We start from the raw sequence: 5478 nt of genomic DNA on the forward strand, positions 1-5478 counted from the left end.
ATTTTTTGTTATTTTTAGTAGAGACAGAGTTTTGCCATGTTGGCCAGGCTGGTCTCCAACTCCTGACCTCGGGTGATCCGCCTACCTCGGCCTCCCAGAGTACTGGGATTGCAGGCATAAGCCACTGTGCCTGGCTGATGTATCCAACTTTCAAATGGTTCAGGGCTGGGTGCAGTGGCTCACACCTGTAATGCCAGCACTTTGGGAGGCCGAGGCAGGCGGATCACCTGAGGTCAGGAGTTTGAGGCCACCTTGGCCAACAAACTTGGTGTAATCTTGTCTCTACTAAAAATACAAAAATTAGCCAGGCATGGTGGTGCACACCTGTAGTTCCAGCTACTGGGGAGGCTGAGGCAAGAGAATTGCTTGAACCCAGGAGGCAGAGGTTGCAGTGAACCAAGATTGCACCACTGCACTCCAACCTGGGTGACAGAGCAAGACTCCATCTCAAAAAAAAAAGTTCAATAAAGGTTGAGAAAAGACAAGCCTTGTATACTGTTGGTAGGAATGTAAATTAGTACAGCTATTATGGAAAATTGTATGGAGGTGCCTCAAAAAACTAAAAATGAAATTACCATATGGGGCTGGGTGCAGTGGCTCACACTTGTAATCCCAGTATTTTGGGAGGCCAAGGTGGGCAGATCACCTGAGGTCTGGAGTTCGAGACCAGCCTGGTGAATATGGTGAAACCCCATCTCTACTAAAAACACAAAAATTAGTTGGGCGTGGTGGTGGGCGTGGTGGTGGGAGGCTGAGGCAGGAGAACCGCTTGAACCTGGGAGGCGAAGGTTGCAGTGAACCGAGACTGCGCCATTGCACTCCAGCCTGGGTGACAAGAGTGAAATTCCGTCTCAAAAAAAAAAAAAAAGAATTACCATACGATCCAGTAATCTTACTTCTGGGTATTTACTAAAGAGATTTGAAATCAGTATGATGAACACCGAGTGTTCATCAGCAGATGAATGAAGAAAGAAAATATGGTATATAGGCCAGGCGCGGTGGCTCATGCCTGTAATCCCAGCACTTTGGGAGGTCAAGGTGGGTGGATCATGATGTCAGGAGATTGAGACCATCCTGGCTAACACGGTGAAACCCCGCTTCCTACTAAAAAATACAAAAAAAACTAGCTGGGTATGGTGGTGGCCAGGTCCCAGCTACTCGAGAAGCTGAGGCAGAACAGCGTGAACCCGAGAGGCAGAGCTTGCAGTGAGCCGAGATTGCGCCACTGCACTCCAGCCTCGGTGACAGAGCAAGGCTCCATCTCAAAAAAAAAAAAAAAAAAACCAGAAAGAAAGAAAATATGGTATATATACTGTGGAATGCTATTCAGTCTTTAAAAAGAAATTTTGTCATTTGAGACAGCATTAATGGAATTGGAGAACATTATGCTAAGTGAAGTAAGCTAGGCACAGAAAGACAAATCTGTATGTTCTCACTTATAAGTCGAATCTAAAACAATTGAACTCAAAGGAAGAGAGAGTAGAATAGTGGTTACCAGAGACTGGGGGTCTGGGGGAAATGGGGATATGTTGGTCAAAGGGTACAAAGCTTCATTGGACTGGAAAAATAAGCTTTTCTTTTTCTTTGAGATATATTGCATAGCAAAGTTAATACAGTAAATAATTCTTGTACATTTCAAAAGTGTTGAGGTTAAGTATCTTCTTTACATTTTTAACTTTTTTCCCTCCTTTATCTGAATGTAGAGAGTAAATTTCAAACATTCTCACCACAAAAAAAGTATTTAAAAGTGACAGATGTTGGGCCGGGCGCAGTGGCTCACACCTGTAATCCTAGCACTTTGGGAGGCAGCGGTGGGTGGACCACCTGAGGTCAGGAGTTCGAGACCAGCCTGGCCAACATGGTGAAACCCCACCTCTACTAAAAACACAAAAAATTAGCCGGGCGTGGTGGCGGATGCCTGTAATCCCAGCTACTTGGGAGGCTGAGGCAGAAGAATCACTTGAACCCAGGAGGTGGAAGTTGCAGTGAGCCGAGATTGCACCATTGCACTCCAGCCTGGGCAACAAGAGCTAAACTCCGTCTCAAAAAAAAAAGAAAAGAAAAAAGTGATAGATGTTAATGAGATGTATTTAATCATCTCACAGTGTAATTCATGAATCATAACATCACTTTGTACTCCATAAATATATACAACTATAATTTGCCAATTTACAATTATAAGGTTAAAATTTTTAAAAATAAAAGGTAACGACAACAAAAAAATTGGTAAGTAGAAAAATCGATGAATACAGAAGCTGGTAAAAACTAGTAAGGCGAATATGGCAAAATGTAGAATGTGTTGAATCTTTCAGTATTTGGGTGTTTATTGTTCTTTTTCTACGTTAGAAATTTTTCAAAATAAGTTGCAAACAATTTCCATATTATTCTGATTTTTACACAGTAACAGAAAACATTCCAGGCTTCAGCTCATTAATATTTCTTCTTTGTTCTCCTGAGGAATCAAAAGATTCTCATTTATGATATTTCAAAAGGCACATAAAGAAACATATCCAAACTTTGTTGTCTCTTCATTCAAGTTTGGCTTTAATATTTTATTAAAAATTTTTGTATTTGTAAATATTAAAACACTGAAACTTGCTACTGACACAAGAATGACAATGCACTAACAATAAAATCAAACTATTCAGAAGCAGTAGCAACTCCATGATTCCAAGGTAATTTAAACAGGCAATCTCAGAGTGCTTCAAGATGAAGGCGCAAAGCAGCCTCTCAGCCTGCAGTTATGCACGACACCGGCAGATAGCGCTGCAAAGCTTCACAAATGCAGCGGGAAGTCCATTTACCAATGGTTGTGGCGATCTCCTAATTAGCTTGAACTGAGTTTGTATTAGAATTTATAATTTTTACTGCTTATTGCAGTTACTCATATATTACTGACACTGGAACAGATATGTTTTAACAACTGGTTGAGCCGTACCAGTGCGAACCAGCTGAATGTCAGCGCTGTTCCCTCCTGTGACAGAAGCCATGGGCGCCTGCCTGAGGGCACTCCCCTCACTGGGACTCTCAGTACCACGCCCACCTGTCCCCAAGGCTTGTTCCATCACTAAGCCCCACCTTCCCGCATTTTCACCTTTCTCCTCCACTTGATCCTTCTTCCTAACATCATGTTAACACACTCCAAACTAAAACACTTCAACTGCATATACTCTACTCCCTCCATTTTTTTCTTTCATTGCAATCACTGCCATTTTGAAAATTCTCTCCTCACCTCCACTGCCTCTACTCTTTTCCTCCAAATTATTCCTTAACCCTCTGACATCTGGGGCCTCTGAGTCCACCTCTCCAAAGAAATGCTCCCACCAAGACCATGGAGGCCCCTCTCGTTGCTGGTGGATATTCTTCATTCTCCGTGCCACCACCCATCACACCCATCAGCAGCATTCCACACCGCCCTTCCTTCCTCCTCTAGCTTCATCACACCATGTTACTTTTTCTTGTCTCACTGGATCCTTTCCCTGCTCTCCTTTTTATATGTTTCCTGCTTTCTTCCTCAGCCTTCTCTGCTCCCCACACCTATATGTCCATGATGCCCAAATCTCTGTTTCCAGCCACCTCTCTTTCCCCGAGCTCCATTTGCATAAACGGTCTCAGATGAGATCCAGGGCGCTCACGGTGGTATGACTGTAGACAACTGTCTCAGGAAACAGACCCATGACACACCCAGTTGCCAAGTCAGAAACAGGATGTATACTCTTGACGTGTCTCTCTCCCCTACATGGCAAAGCAATCCCAAGACATGTCATTTCTATCTCCTAAGCAACCCATAAAACGATTTCTCTTCTTTCCATCTTCCATTACCCTAATGCTAGTGTTCATTCTCTCCCCCTGGGATGGCTGTAAAAGCCTCTGATTTCTCCCCTTTCCAAACCAGTCTCCACACTGCAATTATAGTGATCTTTCTAAGGCACAATTCTCACCTTTTCAGTCTTAGGCTTAAAGTTCAATGTTCCTCTGGATAAAGCCTGAATCTTTAACATGGCTACAAAGGCCCAGCAAGAGCTGGACCAAGCCCACCTCTCCAGCTTCACCTTTCCTCATTTCTCCTTTGCACCCTCTGCCTCTGAACAAGTTATAGTCTTCCAAAGTTGTCATGTTCCTTGACCTTTGCTGCCTCCTCTGCCCAGAATGCTATTTCCCTCTGTCTGGATAACTCCTGCCCAGTATTTGGCCTCAGCACAGACATCTGTTCCTCTAGGAGGCTTCCCCTGATTCACCAACACCAGTTTAACCCCCCTACTGGCTGTTCCTACAGCAATTCTTTACCACGGACTACTGATTTTTAGTGTTTGTTTTGTTTTGGCAGTCTGACATAACTTGATATACTAATGCAGCTTCTAGTCCTGTCCCCCACTCCTTCCTGATCACTATCCCAAGGTCCCTCCTATATGGAGCCACCACTACCCCACTGGATCCTGTACCACCACCCTTCTCCCAGAACTTATCACATTTTTTTTTTTTTGTAATTGTCCGTTTCCATTCTCCAATAAATTGTGAGCTCCACAAAGAACCATTTCTATCTCACTTACCACTTGGAAGTGACAGGCAGATAGTAATTGCTCAACAAATGTTCTGAGTGAATGAATCCTTGGGGTAATTATGGTACTAACCACCTTATTCAGTTATGACAGTTCAGTAAATACATGTAACATAATGCTTTTATAGTTTACATACTGCTATAGAGCTATTGTATTATTATTATTATCATTCTATTCCTACCTTCTATTCCTTGAGGGTAGGATACTGCCTTATTCAATTTTGGTTATTGTCCCAGAACTCAGGGACAAATGTCTGGCATATATTGTTTTCAATCAATTTTTGTTGACTGTATCAATGATTATAATAAGTGAACAAAGGCCCATATAACTGAACCATCCTGGACCACACACAGCTACCCTGTTCCAGAACCAGGACTAGAATCCCATCTGGAAAAAGGGAAACTTGGAAGTTGACATCTAAGTGAGATTCCAGCATGGATGAGAGAAGCCCTGATTTCTCTCCATCAAGAAACTAGCCAGCTATGGAAGCCACCAGAGCCCCAGACCTCCATAATCAAGTATTCACATAGCAGATGTGACCCAGACAAGAGGGTGCGAGGACAAGGGTATTTCAGCGTGGAGGGGAGACTGGGCCCTTGGTTTCCCGTGTCTTTGTAGTCAGTTCTAACCTCAGCCTCAGCACTGGTGTTGGGACCCTATTCATCCTGATCTGCAGGCCCCTCAGTTCTTTTCCTGTTGCTATTATCCTACAGAGTCAGCAAGTCACTGGTAAGAGGTTTTACAGTCTAGCCCTGTGGGAGTGTCAGAAGTCGCCTCCTGCCAGGTCTTCAGCATAAAAAACCCCCCTCCTCAGCTCCCAATCAACTCTTCATCCCCACCCCAGACTCTCCCAAATGCCCTGATGAAACCCTTGAGGTGGAAAAAGATAAAGACAAGCAAACAGCACAAGCAGCAGAGG

Source organism: Papio anubis, chromosome 6 (genome assembly GCF_008728515.1).
Source record: "Papio anubis isolate 15944 chromosome 6, Panubis1.0, whole genome shotgun sequence".
Classification (NCBI taxonomy): Eukaryota; Metazoa; Chordata; class Mammalia; order Primates; family Cercopithecidae; genus Papio; species Papio anubis.